Raw genomic sequence first — 20088 nt, 5'->3', positions numbered from 1 at the left:
GCAGGGAATCAGATGCGGGGAATCAGAGGCGGGGAATCAGAGCTGGGGAATCAGAGGCGGGGTATTAGAGTTGGGGAATCAGAGGTGGGGAATCAGATATGGGGAAACAGAGGTAGGGAATCAGAGGCGGGGAAACAGAGGCAGGGAATCAGATATGGGGAATCAGAGGTGTGGAATCAGAGGTTGGGAATCAGAGGAAGGGAATCAGAGTCGGGGAAACAGACGCGGGGAATCAGATATGTGGAATCAGAGGTGGCGAATCAAAGGCGGTGAAACAGAGATGGGGAATCAGGGCAGGGAATCAGAGGCAGGGAATCAAACACGGGGAATCAGAGCTGGGGAATCAGAGGCGGGGAATCAGAGTTGGGAATCAGAGGCGGGGAATCAGAGGCGGGGAAACAGAGGCGGGGAATCAGATATGGGGAATCAGAGGTGGGGAATCAGAGGTTGGGAATCAGAGGCAGGGAATCAGAGGCGGGGAATCAGAGGCGGGGAATCAGAGGAAGGGAATCAGATGTGCGGAATCGGAGATGGGGAATCAGAGGCAGGGAATCAGAGGCGGGGAATCAGAGGCGGGGAATCAGAGGCCGGGAATCAGATATGGGGAAACTGAGGCGGGGAATCCGAGGCGGGGAAACAGAGGCGGCGAATCAGATATGGGGAATCAGAGGTGGGGAATCAGAGGTTGGGAATCAGAGGCAGGGAATCAGAGGCTTGGAATCAGATGCAGGGAATCAGATGCGGGGAATCAGAGGCGGGGAATCAGAGCTGGGGAATCAGAGGTGGGGAATCAGATTTGGGGAATCAGAGGTGGGGACTTAGATATTGGGAAACAGAGGCGGGGAATCAGAGGCGGGGAAACAGAGGCGGGGAATCAGATATGGGGAATCAGAGGTGGGGAATCAGAGGCAGGGAATCAGATGTGCGGAATCAGAGATGGGGAATCAGAGGCAGGGAAACAGAATCAGAAGCAGGGAATCAGAGGCCGGGAATCAGAGGCCGGAATCAGATGCTGGGAATCAGAGGCCTGGAATCAGAGGCGGGGAATCAGAGGCAGGGAATCAGATGCGGGGAATCAGAGGCGGGGAATCGGAGCTGGGGAATCAGAGGCGGGGTATTAGAGTTGGGGAATCAGAGGTGGGGAATCAGATATGGGGAAACAGAGGTAGGGAATCAGAGGCGGGGAAACAGAGGCAGGGAATCAGATATGGTGAATCAGAGGCGGGGAATCAGAGGTGGGGAATCATAGGCAGGGAATCGGATGTGCGGAATCAGAGATGGGGAATCAGAGGCCGGGAATCAGATGTGGTGAATCAGAGATGGGGAATCAGAGGCGGGGAATCAGAGGCAGGGTATCAGACGCGGGGAATCAGAGGTGGGCAATCAGAGGCGGGGAATCAGATATGGGGAATCAGAGGCGGGGAAACAGAGGCGGGGAATCAGATATGGGGAATCAGAGGTGGGGCATCAGAGGTTGTGAATCACAGATGGGGAATCAGAGGCGGGGAATCAGAGGCAGGGAATCAGATGCGGGGAATCAGAGGCGGGGATTCAGAGCTGGGGAATCAGAAGCGGGGAATCAGTGTTGGGCAATCAGAGGCGGGGAATCAGATATGGGGAATCAGAGGCAGGGAATCAGAGGCGGGGAATCAGAGGCAGGGAATCAGACGCGGGGAATCTGAGGCGGGGAATCAGAGCTGGGGAATCAGAGGTGGGGAATCAGAGTTGGGGAATCAGAGGCAGGGAATTGGATGTGCGGAATCAGACATGGGGAATCAGAGGTGGGGAATCAGAGGCGGTGAATCAGAGATGGGGAATCAGAGGCGGGGAATCAGAGGCAGGAAATCAGACACGGGGATTCAGAGGCTGGGAATCAGACGGGGGGAATCAATGGCGGGGAATCAGAGCTGGGTAATCTGAGGCAGGGAATCAGAGTTGGGGATTCATAGGCGGGGAATCAGATATGGGGAAACAGAGGCGGGGAATCAGAGGCGGGCAAACAGAGGCGGGGAATTAGATATGGGGAATCAGAGGTAGGGAATCAGAGGTGGTGAATCAGTGATGGGGAATCACAGACGGGGTATCAGAGGCAGGGAATAGAACGCGGGGAATCAGAGGCAGGGAATCAGAGCTGGGGAATCAGAGGCGGGGAATCATAGTTGGGAATCAGAGGCGGGAATCAGATATGGGGAAACAGAGGCGGGGAATCAGAGGCGGGGAAACAGAGGCGGGGAATCAGATATGGGGAATCGGATGCAGGGAATCAGAGGCGGGGAATCAGAGCTGGGGAATCAGAGGCGGGGAATCAGAGTTGGGGCATCAGAGGTGGGGAATTAGATATAGGGAAACAGAGGCGGGGAATCAGAGGCGGGGAAACAGAGGCGGGGAATCAGATATGGGGAATCAGAGGTGGGGAATCAGAGGCAGGGAATCAGATGTGCGGAATCAGAGATGGGGAATCAGAGGCTGGGAATCAGAATCAGAAGCGGGGAATCAGAGGCCGGGAATCAGAGGCCGGGAATCAGATGCTGGGAATAAGAGGCATGGAATCAGAGGCGGGGAATCAGAGGCAGGGAATCAGAGCTGGGGAATCAGAGGCGGGGTATTAGAGTTGGGGAATCAGAGGTGGGGAATCAGATATGGGGAAACAGAGGTAGGGAATCAGAGGCGGGGAAAAAGAGGCAGGGAATCAGATATGGTGAATCAGAGGCGGGGAATCAGAGGTGGGGAATCATAGGCAGGGAATCGGATGTGCGGAATCAGAGATGGGGAATCAGAGGCCGGGAATCAGAGGTGGTGAATCAGAGATGGGGAATCAGAGGCGGGGAATCAGAGGCAGGGTATCAGACGCGGGGAATCAGAGGTGGGCAATCAGAGGCGGGGAATCAGATATGGGGAATCAGAGGCGGGGAATCAGAGGCGGGGAAACAGAGGCGGGAAATCAGATATGGGGAATCAGAGGTGGGGCATCAGAGGTTGTGAATCACAGATGGGGAATCAGAGGCGGGGAATCAGAGGCAGGGAATCAGATGCGGGGAATCAGAGGCGGGGATTCAGAGCTGGGGAATCAGAAGCGGGGAATCAGAGTTGGGGAATCAGAAGCGGGGAATCAGAGGCGGGGAATCAGAGGCAGGGAATCAGACGCGGGGAATCAGAGGTGGGGAATCAGAGTTGGGGAATCAGAGGCAGGGAATTGGATGTGCGGAATCAGAGATGGGGAATCAGAGGTGGGGAATCAGAGGCGGTGAATCAGAGATGGGGAATCAGAGGCGGGGAATCAGAGGCAGGAAATCAGACACGGGGATTCAGAGGCTGGGAATCAGACGGGGGGAATCAATGGCGGGGAATCAGAGCTGGGTAATCTGAGGCAGGGAATCAGAGTTGGGGATTCATAGGCGGGGAATCAGATATGGGGAAACAGAGGCGGGGAATCAGAGGCAGGCAAACAGAGGCGGGGAATTAGATATGGGGAATCAGAGGTATGGAATCAGAAGTGGTGAATCAGTGATGGGGAATCACAGGCGGGGAATCAGAGGCAGGGAATAGAACGCGGGGAATCAGAGGCAGGGAATCAGAGCTGGGGAATCAGAGGCGGGGAATCATAGTTGGGAATCAGAGGCGGGAATCAGATATGGGGAAACAGAGGCGGGGAATCAGAGGCGGGGAAACAGAGGCGGGGAATCAGATATGGGGAATCGGATGCAGGGAATCAGAAGCGGGGAATCAGAGCTGGGGAATCAGAGGCGGGGAATCAGAGTTGGGGCATCAGAGGTGGGGAATTAGATATAGGGAAACAGAGGCGGGGAATCAGAGGCGGGGAAACAGAGGCGGGGAATCAGATATGGGGAATCAGAGGTGGGGAATCAGAGGCAGGGAATCAGATGTGCGGAATCAGAGATGGGGAATCAGAGGCAGGGAATCAGAATCAGAAGCGGGGAATCAGAGGCCGGGAATCAGAGGCCGGGAATCAGATGCTGGGAATAAGAGGCCAGGAATCAGAGGAGGGGAATCAGAGTCCGGGAATCAGAGATGGGGATTCAGAGGCGGGGAATCAGATATGGAGAATCAGAGATGGGGAATCAGAGGCGGGGAATCAGAGGCAGGGAATCGGACGCCGGGAATCAGAGGCGGGGAATCAGAGCTGGGGAATCAGAGGCGGGGAATCAGAGTTGGGGAATCAGAGGCGGGGAATCAGATATGGGGAAATAGAGGCGGGGAATCAGATATGGGGAATCAGAGGTGTGGAATCAGAGGTTGGGAATCAGAGGCAGGGAATCAGAGGCGGGGAAACAGAGGCGGGGAATCAGACATGGGGAATCAGAGGTGGCGAATCAAAGGCGGTGAAACAGAGATGGGGAATCAGGGCAGGGAATCAGAGGCAGGGAATCAGAGCTGGGGAAACAGAGGCGGGGAATCAGATATGGGAAATCAGAGGTGGAGAATCAGGGGCGGGGAATCAGTGGCAGGGAATCAGAGCTTGGGAATCAGAGGTGGGGAATCAGAGCTGGGGAAACAGAGGCGGGGAATCAGATATGGGGAATCAGAGGTGGGGAATCAGGGGCGGGGAATCAGTGGCAGGGAATCAGACGGGGGGAATCAAAGGCGGGGAATCAGAGCTGGGGAATCAGAGGCGGGGAATCAGAGTTGGGGAATCAGAGGAGGGGAATCAGATATGGGGAAACAGAGGCCGGGAATCAGAGGCAGGGTAACAGAGGCGGGGAATCAGATTTGGGGAATCAGAGGTGGGGAATTAGAGGTTGCGAATCAGAGTTGGGGAATCAAAGGCGGGGAATCAGATATGGGGAATCAGAGGCTGGGATTCAGAGGCGGGGAATCAGAGGCAGGGAATCAGACACGGGGAATCAGAGGTGGGGAATCAGAGATGGGGAATCAGAGGCGGGGAATCAGAGGCAGGGAATCAGACGCGGGGAATCTGAGGCGGGGAATCAGAGCTGGGGAATCAGAGGCAGGGAATCAGAGTTGGGGATTCAGAGACGGGGAATCAGATATGGGGAAACAGAGGCGGGGAATCAGAGGCGGGCAAACAGAGGCAGGGAATTAGATATGGGGAATCAGAGGTGGGGAATCAGAGGTGGTGAATCAGTGATGGGGAATCAAGGCGGGGAATCAGAGGCAGGGAATCAGACACGGGGAATCAGAGGCGGGGATTCAGAGCTGGGGAATCAGAGGCGGGGAATCAGAGTTGGGGAATCAGAGGCAGGGAATCAGATATGGGGAATCAGAGTCGGGGAATCAGAGGCGGGGAAACAGAGGCGGGGAATCAGATATGGGGAATCAGAGGTGGGGAATCAGGGGCAGGGAATCAGTGGCAGGGAATCAGAGGCGGGGAATCAGAGGCGGGGAATCAGAGGCAGGGAATCAGACACGGGGATTCAGAGGCGGGGAATCAGAGATGGGGAATCAGAGGCAGGGAATCAGAGGCAGGGAATCGGACGCCGGGAATCAGAGTCGGGGAATCAGAGCTGGGGAATCAGAGGCGGGGAATCAGAGTTGGGGAATCAGAGGCGGGGAATCAGATATGGGGAATCAGAGGTGTGGAATCAGAGGTTGGGAATCAGAGGAAGGGAATCAGAGTCGGGGAAACAGAGGCGGGGAATCAGATATGTGGAATCAGAGGTGGCGAATCAAAGGCGGTGAAACAGAGATGGGGAATCAGGGCAGGGAATCAGAGGCAGGGAATCAAACACGGGGAATCAGAGCTGGGGAATCAGAGGCGGGGAATCAGAGTTGGGAATCAGAGGCGGGGAATCAGAGGCGGGGAAACAGAGGCGGGGAATCAGATATGGGGAATCAGAGGTGGGGAATCAGAGGTTGGGAATCAGAGGCAGGGAATCAGAGGCGGGGAATCAGAGGCGGGGAATCAGAGGAAGGGAATCAGATGTGCGGAATCGGAGATGGGGAATCAGAGGCAGGGAATCAGAGGCGGGGAATCAGAGGCGGGGAATCAGAGGCCGGGAATCAGATATGGGGAAACTGAGGCGGGGAATCCGAGGCGGGGAAACAGAGGCGGGGAATCAGATATGGGGAATCAGAGGTGGGGAATCAGAGGTTGGGAATCAGAGGCAGGGAATCAGAGGCTTGGAATCAGATGCAGGGAATCAGATGCGGGGAATCAGAGGCGGGGAATCAGAGCTGGGGAATCAGAGGTGGGGAATCAGATTTGGGGAATCAGAGGTGGGGACTTAGATATTGGGAAACAGAGGCGGGGAATCAGAGGCGGGGAAACAGAGGCGGGTAATCAGATATGGGGAATCAGAGGTGGGGAATCAGAGGCAGGGAATCAGATGTGCGGAATCAGAGATGGGGAATCAGAGGCAGGGAAACAGAATCAGAAGCAGGGAATCAGAGGCCGGGAATCAGAGGCCGGAATCAGATGCTGGGAATCAGAGGCCTGGAATCAGAGGCGGGGAATCAGAGGCAGGGAATCAGATGCGGGGAATCAGAGGCGGGGAATCAGAGCTGGGGAATCAGAGGCGGGGTATTAGAGTTGGGGAATCAGAGGTGGGGAATCAGATATGGGGAAACAGAGGTAGGGAATCAGAGGCGGGGAAACAGAGGCAGGGAATCAGATATGGGGAATCAGAGGTGTGGAATCAGAGGTTGGGAATCAGAGGAAGGGAATCAGAGTCGGGGAAACAGACGCGGGGAATCAGATATGTGGAATCAGAGGTGGCGAATCAAAGGCGGTGAAACAGAGATGGGGAATCAGGGCAGGGAATCAGAGGCAGGGAATCAAACACGGGGAATCAGAGCTGGGGAATCAGAGGCGGGGAATCAGAGTTGGGAATCAGAGGCGGGGAATCAGAGGCGGGGAAACAGAGGCGGGGAATCAGATATGGGGAATCAGAGGTGGGGAATCAGAGGTTGGGAATCAGAGGCAGGGAATCAGAGGCGGGGAATCAGAGGCGGGGTATCAGAGGAAGGGAATCAGATGTGCGGAATCGGAGATGGGGAATCAGAGGCAGGGAATCAGAGGCGGGGAATCAGAGGCGGGGAATCAGAGGCCGGGAATCAGATATGGGGAAACTGAGGCGGGGAATCCGAGGCGGGGAAACAGAGGCGGCGAATCAGATATGGGGAATCAGAGGTGGGGAATCAGAGGTTGGGAATCAGAGGCAGGGAATCAGAGGCTTGGAATCAGATGCAGGGAATCAGATGCGGGGAATCAGAGGCGGGGAATCAGAGCTGGGGAATCAGAGGTGGGGAATCAGATTTGGGGAATCAGAGGTGGGGACTTAGATATTGGGAAACAGAGGCAGGGAATCAGAGGCGGGGAAACAGAGGCGGGGAATCAGATATGGGGAATCAGAGGTGGGGAATCAGAGGCAGGGAATCAGATGTGCGGAATCAGAGATGGGGAATCAGAGGCAGGGAAACAGAATCAGAAGCAGGGAATTAGAGGCCGGGAATCAGAGGCCGGAATCAGATGCTGGGAATCAGAGGCCTGGAATCAGAGGCGGGGAATCAGAGGCAGGGAATCAGATGCGGGGAATCAGAGGCGGGGAATCGGAGCTGGGGAATCAGAGGCGGGGTATTAGAGTTGGGGAATCAGAGGTGGGGAATCAGATATGGGGAAACAGAGGTAGGGAATCAGAGGCGGGGAAACAGAGGCAGGGAATCAGATATGGTGAATCAGAGGCGGGGAATCAGAGGTGGGGAATCATAGGCAGGGAATCGGATGTGCGGAATCAGAGATGGGGAATCAGAGGCCGGGAATCAGAGGTGGTGAATCAGAGATGGGGAATCAGAGGCGGGGAATCAGAGGCAGGGTATCAGACGCGGGGAATCAGAGGTGGGCAATCAGAGGCGGGGAATCAGATATGGGGAATCAGAGGCGGGGAAACAGAGGCGGGGAATCAGATATGGGGAATCAGAGGTGGGGCATCAGAGGTTGTGAATCACAGATGGGGAATCAGAGGCGGGGAATCAGAGGCAGGGAATCAGATGCGGGGAATCAGAGGCGGGGATTCAGAGCTGGGGAATCAGAAGCGGGGAATCAGAGTTGGGGAATCAGAGGCGGGGAATCAGATATGGGGAATCAGAGGCAGGGAATCAGAGGCGGGGAATCAGAGGCAGGGAATCAGACGCGGGGAATCTGAGGCGGGGAATCAGAGCTGGGGAATCAGAGGTGGGGAATCAGAGGCAGGGAATCAGACGCGGGGAATCTGAGGCGGGGAATCAGAGCTGGGGAATCAGAGGCAGGGAATCAGAGTTGGGGATTCAGAGACGGGGAATCAGATATGGGGAAACAGAGGCGGGGAATCAGAGGCGGGCAAACAGAGGCAGGGAATTAGATATGGGGAATCAGAGGTGGGGAATCAGAGGTGGTGAATCAGTGATGGGGAATCAAGGCGGGGAATCAGAGGCAGGGAATCAGACACGGGGAATCAGAGGCGGGGATTCAGAGCTGGGGAATCAGAGGCGGGGAATCAGAGTTGGGGAATCAGAGGCAGGGAATCAGATATGGGGAATCAGAGTCGGGGAATCAGAGGCGGGGAAACAGAGGCGGGGAATCAGATATGGGGAATCAGAGGTGGGGAATCAGGGGCAGGGAATCAGTGGCAGGGAATCAGAGGCGGGGAATCAGAGGCGGGGAATCAGAGGCAGGGAATCAGACACGGGGATTCAGAGGCGGGGAATCAGAGATGGGGAATCAGAGGCAGGGAATCAGAGGCAGGGAATCGGACGCCGGGAATCAGAGTCGGGGAATCAGAGCTGGGGAATCAGAGGCGGGGAATCAGAGTTGGGGAATCAGAGGCGGGGAATCAGATATGGGGAATCAGAGGTGTGGAATCAGAGGTTGGGAATCAGAGGAAGGGAATCAGAGTCGGGGAAACAGAGGCGGGGAATCAGATATGTGGAATCAGAGGTGGCGAATCAAAGGCGGTGAAACAGAGATGGGGAATCAGGGCAGGGAATCAGAGGCAGGGAATCAAACACGGGGAATCAGAGCTGGGGAATCAGAGGCGGGGAATCAGAGTTGGGAATCAGAGGCGGGGAATCAGAGGCGGGGAAACAGAGGCGGGGAATCAGATATGGGGAATCAGAGGTGGGGAATCAGAGGTTGGGAATCAGAGGCAGGGAATCAGAGGCGGGGAATCAGAGGCGGGGAATCAGAGGAAGGGAATCAGATGTGCGGAATCGGAGATGGGGAATCAGAGGCAGGGAATCAGAGGCGGGGAATCAGAGGCGGGGAATCAGAGGCCGGGAATCAGATATGGGGAAACTGAGGCGGGGAATCCGAGGCGGGGAAACAGAGGCGGGGAATCAGATATGGGGAATCAGAGGTGGGGAATCAGAGGTTGGGAATCAGAGGCAGGGAATCAGAGGCTTGGAATCAGATGCAGGGAATCAGATGCGGGGAATCAGAGGCGGGGAATCAGAGCTGGGGAATCAGAGGTGGGGAATCAGATTTGGGGAATCAGAGGTGGGGACTTAGATATTGGGAAACAGAGGCGGGGAATCAGAGGCGGGGAAACAGAGGCGGGTAATCAGATATGGGGAATCAGAGGTGGGGAATCAGAGGCAGGGAATCAGATGTGCGGAATCAGAGATGGGGAATCAGAGGCAGGGAAACAGAATCAGAAGCAGGGAATCAGAGGCCGGGAATCAGAGGCCGGAATCAGATGCTGGGAATCAGAGGCCTGGAATCAGAGGCGGGGAATCAGAGGCAGGGAATCAGATGCGGGGAATCAGAGGCGGGGAATCAGAGCTGGGGAATCAGAGGCGGGGTATTAGAGTTGGGGAATCAGAGGTGGGGAATCAGATATGGGGAAACAGAGGTAGGGAATCAGAGGCGGGGAAACAGAGGCAGGGAATCAGATATGGGGAATCAGAGGTGTGGAATCAGAGGTTGGGAATCAGAGGAAGGGAATCAGAGTCGGGGAAACAGACGCGGGGAATCAGATATGTGGAATCAGAGGTGGCGAATCAAAGGCGGTGAAACAGAGATGGGGAATCAGGGCAGGGAATCAGAGGCAGGGAATCAAACACGGGGAATCAGAGCTGGGGAATCAGAGGCGGGGAATCAGAGTTGGGAATCAGAGGCGGGGAATCAGAGGCGGGGAAACAGAGGCGGGGAATCAGATATGGGGAATCAGAGGTGGGGAATCAGAGGTTGGGAATCAGAGGCAGGGAATCAGAGGCGGGGAATCAGAGGCGGGGTATCAGAGGAAGGGAATCAGATGTGCGGAATCGGAGATGGGGAATCAGAGGCAGGGAATCAGAGGCGGGGAATCAGAGGCGGGGAATCAGAGGCCGGGAATCAGATATGGGGAAACTGAGGCGGGGAATCCGAGGCGGGGAAACAGAGGCGGCGAATCAGATATGGGGAATCAGAGGTGGGGAATCAGAGGTTGGGAATCAGAGGCAGGGAATCAGAGGCTTGGAATCAGATGCAGGGAATCAGATGCGGGGAATCAGAGGCGGGGAATCAGAGCTGGGGAATCAGAGGTGGGGAATCAGATTTGGGGAATCAGAGGTGGGGACTTAGATATTGGGAAACAGAGGCAGGGAATCAGAGGCGGGGAAACAGAGGCGGGGAATCAGATATGGGGAATCAGAGGTGGGGAATCAGAGGCAGGGAATCAGATGTGCGGAATCAGAGATGGGGAATCAGAGGCAGGGAAACAGAATCAGAAGCAGGGAATTAGAGGCCGGGAATCAGAGGCCGGAATCAGATGCTGGGAATCAGAGGCCTGGAATCAGAGGCGGGGAATCAGAGGCAGGGAATCAGATGCGGGGAATCAGAGGCGGGGAATCGGAGCTGGGGAATCAGAGGCGGGGTATTAGAGTTGGGGAATCAGAGGTGGGGAATCAGATATGGGGAAACAGAGGTAGGGAATCAGAGGCGGGGAAACAGAGGCAGGGAATCAGATATGGTGAATCAGAGGCGGGGAATCAGAGGTGGGGAATCATAGGCAGGGAATCGGATGTGCGGAATCAGAGATGGGGAATCAGAGGCCGGGAATCAGAGGTGGTGAATCAGAGATGGGGAATCAGAGGCGGGGAATCAGAGGCAGGGTATCAGACGCGGGGAATCAGAGGTGGGCAATCAGAGGCGGGGAATCAGATATGGGGAATCAGAGGCGGGGAAACAGAGGCGGGGAATCAGATATGGGGAATCAGAGGTGGGGCATCAGAGGTTGTGAATCACAGATGGGGAATCAGAGGCGGGGAATCAGAGGCAGGGAATCAGATGCGGGGAATCAGAGGCGGGGATTCAGAGCTGGGGAATCAGAAGCGGGGAATCAGAGTTGGGGAATCAGAGGCGGGGAATCAGATATGGGGAATCAGAGGCAGGGAATCAGAGGCGGGGAATCAGAGGCAGGGAATCAGACGCGGGGAATCTGAGGCGGGGAATCAGAGCTGGGGAATCAGAGGTGGGGAATCAGAGTTGGGGAATCAGAGGCAGGGAATTGGATGTGCGGAATCAGACATGGGGAATCAGAGGTGGGGAATCAGAGGCGGTGAATCAGAGATGGGGAATCAGAGGCGGGGAATCAGAGGCAGGAAATCAGACACGGGGATTCAGAGGCTGGGAATCAGACGGGGGGAATCAATGGCGGGGAATCAGAGCTGGGTAATCTGAGGCAGGGAATCAGAGTTGGGGATTCATAGGCGGGGAATCAGATATGGGGAAACAGAGGCGGGGAATCAGAGGCGGGCAAACAGAGGCGGGGAATTAGATATGGGGAATCAGAGGTAGGGAATCAGAGGTGGTGAATCAGTGATGGGGAATCACAGACGGGGTATCAGAGGCAGGGAATAGAACGCGGGGAATCAGAGGCAGGGAATCAGAGCTGGGGAATCAGAGGCGGGGAATCATAGTTGGGAATCAGAGGCGGGAATCAGATATGGGGAAACAGAGGCGGGGAATCAGAGGCGGGGAAACAGAGGCGGGGAATCAGATATGGGGAATCGGATGCAGGGAATCAGAGGCGGGGAATCAGAGCTGGGGAATCAGAGGCGGGGAATCAGAGTTGGGGCATCAGAGGTGGGGAATTAGATATAGGGAAACAGAGGCGGGGAATCAGAGGCGGGGAAACAGAGGCGGGGAATCAGATATGGGGAATCAGAGGTGGGGAATCAGAGGCAGGGAATCAGATGTGCGGAATCAGAGATGGGGAATCAGAGGCTGGGAATCAGAATCAGAGGCGGGGAATCAGAGGCCGGGAATCAGAGGCGGGAATCAGATATGGGGAAACAGAGGCGGGGAATCAGAGGCGGGGAAACAGAGGCGGGGAATCAGATATGGGGAATCGGATGCAGGGAATCAGAGGCGGGGAATCAGAGCTGGGGAATCAGAGGCGGGGAATCAGAGTTGGGGCATCAGAGGTGGGGAATTAGATATAGGGAATCAGAGGCAGGGAATCGGACGCCGGGAATCAGAGGTGGGGAATCAGAGCTGGGGAATCAGAGGCGGGGAATCAGAGTTGGGGAATCAGAGGCGGGGAATCAGATATGGGGAAATAGAGGCAGGGAATCAGATATGGGGAATCAGAGGTGTGGAATCAGAGGTTGGGAATCAGAGGCAGGGAATCAGAGGCGGGGAAACAGAGGCGGGGAATCAGATATGGGGAATCAGAGGTGGCGAATCAAAGGCGGTGAAACAGAGATGGGGAATCAGGGCAGGGAATCAGAGGCAGGGAATCAGAGCTGGGGAAACAGAGGCGGGGAATCAGATATGGGAAATCAGAGGTGGAGAATCAGGGGCGGGGAATCAGTGGCAGGGAATCAGAGCTTGGGAATCAGAGGTGGGGAATCAGAGCTGGGGAAACAGAGGCGGGGAATCAGATATGTGGAATCAGAGGTGGGGAATCAGGGGCGGGGAATCAGTGGCAGGGAATCAGACGGGGGGAATCAAAGGCGGGGAATCAGAGCTGGGGAATCAGAGGCGGGGAATCAGAGTTGGGGAATCAGAGGAGGGGAATCAGATATGGGGAAACAGAGGCCGGGAATCAGAGGCAGGGTAACAGAGGCGGGGAATCGGATTTGGGGAATCAGAGGTGGGGAATTAGAGGTTGCGAATCAGAGTTTGGGAATCAGAGGCGGGGAATCAGATATGGGGAATCAGAGGCTGGGATTCAGAGGCGGGGAATCAGAGGCAGGGAATCAGACACGGGGAATCAGAGGTGGGGAATCAGAGATGGGGAATCAGAGGCGGGGAATCAGAGGCAGGGAATCAGACGCGTTGAATCTGAGGCGGGGAATCAGAGCTGGGGAATCAGAGGTGGGGAATCAGAGTTGGGGAATCAGAGGCAGGGAATCGGATGTGCGGAATCAGAGATGGGGAATCAGATGTGGGGAATCAGAGGAATCAGAGATGGGGAATCAGAGGCGGGGAATCAGAGGCAGGAAATCAGACACGGGGATTCAGAGGCTGGGAATCAGACGGGGGGAATCAAAGGTGGGGAATCAGAGCTGGGGAATCAGAGGCGGGGAATCTGAGTTGGGGAATCGGAGGAGGGGAATCAGATATGGGGAAACAGAGGCTGGGAATCAGAGGCAGGGTAACAGAGGCGGGGAATCAGATATGGGGAATCAGAGGTGGGGAATTAGAGGTTGCGAATCAGAGGCGGGGAAACAGAGGCGGGGAATCAAATATAGGGAATCAGAGGTGGGGAATCAGAGGTTGTGAATCAGAGATGGGGAATCAAGGCGTGGAATCAGAGGCAGGGAATCAGACGCGGGGAATCAGAGGCGGGGATTCAGAGCTGGGGAATCAGAGGCCGTGAATCAGAGTTGGGGAATCAGAGGCAGGGAATCAGATATGGGGAATCAGAGGCGGGGAATCAGAGGCGGGGAAACAGAGGCGGGGAATCAGATATGGGGAATCAGAATTGGGGAATCAGGGGCAGGGAATCAGTGGCAGGGAATCAGAGGCGGGGAATCAGAGGCGGGGAATCAGAGGCAGGGAATCAGACACGGGGAATCGGAGGCGGGGAATCAGAGATGGGGAATCAGAGGCGGGGAATCAGAGGCGGGGATTCAGAGCTGGGGAATCAGAGGCCGTGAATCAGAGTTGGGGAATCAGAGGCAGGGAATCAGATATGGGGAATCAGAGGCGGGGAATCAGAGGCGGGGAGACAGAGGCGGGGAATCAGATATGGGGAATCAGAATTGGGGAATCAGGGGCAGGGAATCAGTGGCAGGGAATCAGAGGCGGGGAATCAGAGGCGGGGAATCAGAGGCAGGGAATCAGACACGGGGAATCGGAGGCGGGGAATCAGAGATGGGGAATCAGAGGCGGGGAATCAGAGGCAGGGAATCGGACTCCGGGAATCAGAGTCGGGGAATCAGTGCTGGGGAATCAGAGGCGGGGAATCAGAGTTGGGGAATCAGAGGCGGGGAATCAGATATGGGGAAATAGAGGTGGGGAATCAGATATGGGGAATCAGAGGTGTGGAATCAGAGGTTGGGAATCAGAGGCAGGGAATCAGAGTCGGGGAAACAGAGGCGGGGAATCAGATATGGGGAATCAGAGGTGGCGAATCAAAGGCGGTGAAACAGAGATGGGGAATCAGGGCAGGGAATCAGAGGCAGGGAATCAAACACGGGGAATCAGAGCTGGGGAATCAGAGGCGGCGAATCAGAGTTGGGAATCAGAGGCGGGGAATCAGAGGCGGGGAAACAGAGGCGGGGAATCAGATATGGGGAATCAGAGGTGGGGAATCCGAGGTTGGGAATCAGAGGCAGGGAATCAGAGGCGGGGAATCAGAGGCGGGGAATCAGAGGAAGGGAATCAGATGTGCGGAATCGGAGATGGGGAATCAGAGGCAGGGAATCAGAGGCGGGGAATCAGAGGCGGGGAATCAGAGGCCGGGAAACAGATATGGGGAAACAGAGGCGGGGAATCCGAGGCGGGGAAACAGAGGCGGGGAATCAGATATGGGGAATCAGAGGTGGGGAATCCGAGGTTGGGAATCAGAGGCAGGGAATCAGAGGCGGGGAATCAGAGGCGGGGAATCAGAGGAAGGGAATCAGATGTGCGGAATCGGAGATGGGGAATCAGAGGCGGGGAATCAGAGGCCGGGAATCAGATATGGGGAAACAGAGGCGGGGAATCCGAGGCGGGGAAACAGAGGCGGGGAATCAGATATGGGGAATCAGAGGTGGGGAATCAGATTTGGGGAATCAGAGGCGGGGACTTAGATATTGGGAAACAGAGGCGGGGAATCAGAGGCGGGGAAACCCAGGCGGGGAATCAGATATGGGGAATCAGAGGTGGGGAATCAGAGGCAAGGAATCAGATGTGCGGAATCAGAGATGGGGAATCAGAGGCAGGGAATCAGAATCAGAAGCAGGGAATCAGAGGCCGGGAATCAGAGGCCGGAATCAGATGCTGGGAATCAGAGGCCTGGAATCAGAGGCGGGGAATCAGAGGCAGGGAATCAGATGCGGGGAATCAGAGGCGGGGAATCAGAGCTGGGGAATCAGAGGTGGGGTATTAGAGTTGGGGAATCAGAGGCGGGGAATCAGATATGGGGAAACAGAGGTGGGGAATCAGAGGCGGGGAAACAGAGGCAGGGAATCAGATATGGGGAATCAGAGGTGGGGAATCAGAGATGGGGAATCAGAGGCGGTGAATCAGAGATGGGGAATCAGAGGCGGGGAATCAGAGGCAGGAAATCAGACACGGGGATTCAGAGGCTGGGAATCAGACGGGGGGAATCAAAGGCGGGGAATCAGAGCTGGGGAATCAGAGGCAGGGAATCAGAGGCGGGGAATCAGATATGGGGAATCAGAGGCTGGGATTCAGAGGCGGGGAATCAGAGGCAGGGAATCAGACACGGGGAATAAGAGGTGGGGAATCAGAGATGGGGAATCAGAGGCGGGGAATCAGAGGCAGGGAATCAGACGCGATGAATCTGAGGCGGGGAATCAGAGCTGGGGAATCAGAGGTGGGGAATCAGAGTTGGGGAATCAGAGGCAGGGAATCGGATGTGCGGAATCAGAGATGGGGAATCAGATGTGGGGTATCAGAGGAATCAGAGATGGGGAATCAGAGGCGGGGAATCAGAGGCAGGAAATCAGACACGGGGATTCAGAGGCTGGGATTCAGACGGGGGGAATCAAAGGCGGGGAATCAGAGCTGGGGAATCAGAGGCAGGGAATCAGAGTTGGGGATTCAGAGACGGGGAATCAGATATGGGGAAACAGAGGCGGGGAATCAGAGGCGGGCAAACAGAGGCGGGGAATTAGATATGGGGAATCAGAGGTGGGGAATCAGAGGTGGTGAATCAGTGATGGGGAATCACAGGCGGATAATCAGAGGCAGGGAATAGAACGCAGGGAATCAGACGCAGGGAATCAGAGCTGGGGAATCAGAGGCGGGGAATCATATTTGGGAATCAGAGGCGGGTAATCAGATATGGGGAAACAGAGGCGGGGAATCAGAGGCGGGGAAACAGAGGCGGGGAATCAGATATGGGGAATCGGATGCGGGGAATCAGAGGCGGGGAATCAGAGCTGGGGAATCAGAGGCAGGGAATCAGAGTTGGGGCATCAGAGGTGGGGAATTAGATATAGGGAAACAGAGGCGGGGAATCAGAGGCGGGGAAACAGAGGCGGGGAATCAGATGTGCGGAATCAGAGATGGGGAATCAGAGGCAGGGAATCAGATGTGCGGAATCAGAGATGGGGAATCAGAGGCAGCGAATGAGAATCAGAAGCGGGGAATCAGAGGCCGGGAATCAGAGGCCGGGAATCAGATGCTGGGAATAAGAGGCCGGGAATCAGAGGTGGGGAATCAGAGGCCGGGAAACAGAGGTGGGGAATCAGACATGGGGAATCAGAGGTGGCGAATCAAAGGCGGTGAATCAGAGATGGGGAATCAGAGGCGGGGAATCAGAGGCAGGGAATCAGATGCGGGGAATCAGAGGCGGGGCATCAGAGCTGGCGAATCAGAGGCGGGGAATCAGAGGTGGGCAATCAGAGGCGGGGAATCAGATATGGGGAATCAGAGGCGGGGAATCAGAGGCGGGGAAACAGAGGCGGGGAATCAAATATAGGGAATCAGAGGTGGGGAATCAGAGGTTGTGAATCAGAGATGGGGAATCAAGGCGGGGAATCAGAGGCAGGGAATCAGACACGGGGAATCAGAGGCGGGGATTCAGAGCTGGGGAATCAGAGGCGGGGAATCAGAGTTGGGGAATCAGAGGCAGGGAATCAGATATGGGGAATCAGAGGCGGGGAATCAGAGGCGGGGAAACAGAGGCGGGGAATCAGATATGGGGAATCAGAGGTGGGGAATCAGGGGCAGGGAATCAGTGGCAGGGAATCAGAGGCGGGGAATCAGAGGCGGGGAATCAGAGGCAGGGAATCAGACACGGGGAATCAGAGGCGGGGAATCAGAGATGGGGAATCAGAGGCGGGGAATCAGAGGCAGGGAATCGGACGCCGGGAATCAGAGTCGGGGAATCAGAGCTGGGGAATCAGAGGTGGGGAATCAGAGTTGGGGAATCAGAGGCGGGGATTCAGATATGGGGAAATAGAGGCGGGGAATCAGATATGGGGAATCAGAGGTGTGGAATCAGAGGTTGGGAATCAGAGGAAGGGAATCAGAGTCGGGGAAACAGAGGCGGGGAATCAGATATGTGGAATCAGAGGTGGCGAATCAAAGGCGGTGAAACAGAGATGGGGAATGAGGGCAGGGAATCAGAGGCAGGGAATCAAACACGGGGAATCAGAGCTGGGGAATCAGAGGCGGGGAATCAGAGTTGGGAATCAGAGGCGGGGAATCAGAGGCGGGGAAACAGAGGCGGGGAATCAGATATGGGGAATCAGAGGTGGGGAATCAGAGGTTGGGAATCAGAGGCAGGGAATCAGAGGCGGGGAATCAGAGGTGGGGAATCAGAGGAAGGGAATCAGATATGCGGAATCGGAGATGGGGAATCAGAGGCAGGGAATCAGAGGCGGGGAATCAGAGGCGGGGAATCAGAGGCCGGGAATCAGATATGGGGAAACTGAGGCGGGGAATCCGAGGCGGGGAAACAGAGGCGGGGAATCAGATATGGGGAATCAGAGGTGGGGAATCAGAGGTTGGGAATCAGAGGCAGGGAATCAGAGTCTTGGAATCAGATGCAGGGAATCAGATGCGGGGCATCAGAGGCGGGGAATCAGAGCTGGGGAATCAGAGGTGGGGAATCAGATTTGGGGAATTAGATATGGGGAATCAGAGGTAGGGAATCAGAGGTGGTGAATCAGTGATGGGGAATCACAGGCGGGGAATCAGAGGCAGGGAATAGAACGCGGGGAATCAGAGGCAGGGAATCAGAGCTGGGGAATCAGATGCGGGGAATCATAGTTGGGAATCAGAGGCGGGAATCAGATATGGGGAAACAGAGGCGGGGAATCAGAGGCGGGGAAACAGAGGCGGGGAATCAGATATGGGGAATCGGATGCAGGGAATCAGAGGCGGGGTATCAGAGCTGGGGAATCAGAGGCGGGGAATCAGAGTTGGGGCATCAGAGGTGGGGAATTAGATATAGGGAAACAGAGGCGGGGAATCAGAGTCGGGGAAACAGATGTGCGGAATCAGAGATGGGGAATCAGAGGCAGGGAATCAGAAGCGGGGAATTAGAGGCCGGGAATCAGAGGCCGGGAATCAGAGCTGGGGAATCAGAGGCGGGGAATCAGAGTTGGGAATCAGAGGCGGGGAATCAGAGGCGGGGAAACAAAGGCGGGGAATCAGAAATGGGGAATCAGTGGTGGGGAATCAGAGGTTGGGAATCAGAGGCAGGGAATCAGAGGCGGGGAATCAGAGGCGGGGAATCAGAGGAAGGGAATCAGATGTGCGGAATCGGAGATGGGGAATCAGAGGCAGGGAATCAGAGGCGGGGAATCAGAGGCGGGGAATCAGAGGCCGGGAATCAGATATGGGGAAACTGAGGCGGGGAATCCGAGGCGGGGAAACAGAGGCGGGGAATCAGATATGGGGAATCAGAGGTGGGGAATCAGAGGTTGGGAATCAGAGGCAGGGAATCAGAGGCTTGGAATCAGATGCAAGGAATCAGATGCGGGGAATCAGAGGCGGGGAATCAGAGCTGGGGAATCAGAGGTGGGGAATCAGATTTGGGGAATCAGAGGTGGGGACTTAGATATTGGGAAACAGAGGCGGGGAATCAGAGGCGGGGAAACAGAGGCGGGGAATCAGATATGGGGAATCAGAGGTGGGGAATCAGAGGCAGGGAATCAGATGTGCGGAATCAGAGATGGGGAATCAGAGGCAGGGAAACAGAATCAGAAGCAGGGAATCAGAGGCCGGGAATCAGAGGCCGGAATCAGATGCTGGGAATCAGAGGCCTGGAATCAGAGGCGGGGAATCAGAGGCAGGGAATCAGATGCGGGGAATCAGAGGCGGGGAATCAGAGCTGGGGAATCAGATGCGGGGTATTAGAGTTGGGGAATCAGAGGTGGGGAATCAGATATGGGGAAACAGAGGTAGGGAATCAGAGGCGGGGAAACAGAGGCAGGGAATCAGATATGGTGAATCAGAGGCGGGGAATCAGAGGTGGGGAATCATAGGCAGGGAATCGGATGTGCGGAATCAGAGATGGGGAATCAGAGGCCGGGAATCAGAGGTGGTGAATCAGAGATGGGGAATCAGAGGCGGGGAATCAGAGGCAGGGTATCAGACGCGGGGAATCAGAGGTGGGCAATCAGAGGCGGGGAATCAGATATGGGGAATCAGAGGCGGGGAATCAGAGGCGGGGAAACAGAGGCGGGGAATCAGATATGGGGAATCAGAGGTGGGGCATCAGAGGTTGTGAATCACAGATGGGGAATCAGAGGCGGGGAATCAGAGGCAGGGAATCAGATGCGGGGAATCAGAGGCGGGGATTCAGAGCTGGGGAATCAGAAGCGGCGAATCAGAGTTGGGGAATCAGAGGCGGGGAATCAGATATGGGGAATCAGAGGCAGGGAATCAGAGGCGGGGAATCAGAGGCAGGGAATCAGACGCGGGGAATCTGAGGCGGGGAATCAGAGCTGGGGAATCAGAGGTGGGGAATCAGAGTTGGGGAATCAGAGGCAGGGAATTGGATGTGCGGAATCAGAGATGGGGAA

This window comes from Narcine bancroftii, chromosome 8, assembly GCF_036971445.1.
Source record: "Narcine bancroftii isolate sNarBan1 chromosome 8, sNarBan1.hap1, whole genome shotgun sequence".
Taxonomy (NCBI): Eukaryota; Metazoa; Chordata; class Chondrichthyes; order Torpediniformes; family Narcinidae; genus Narcine; species Narcine bancroftii.
This window is presented reverse-complemented; position numbering follows the sequence as displayed.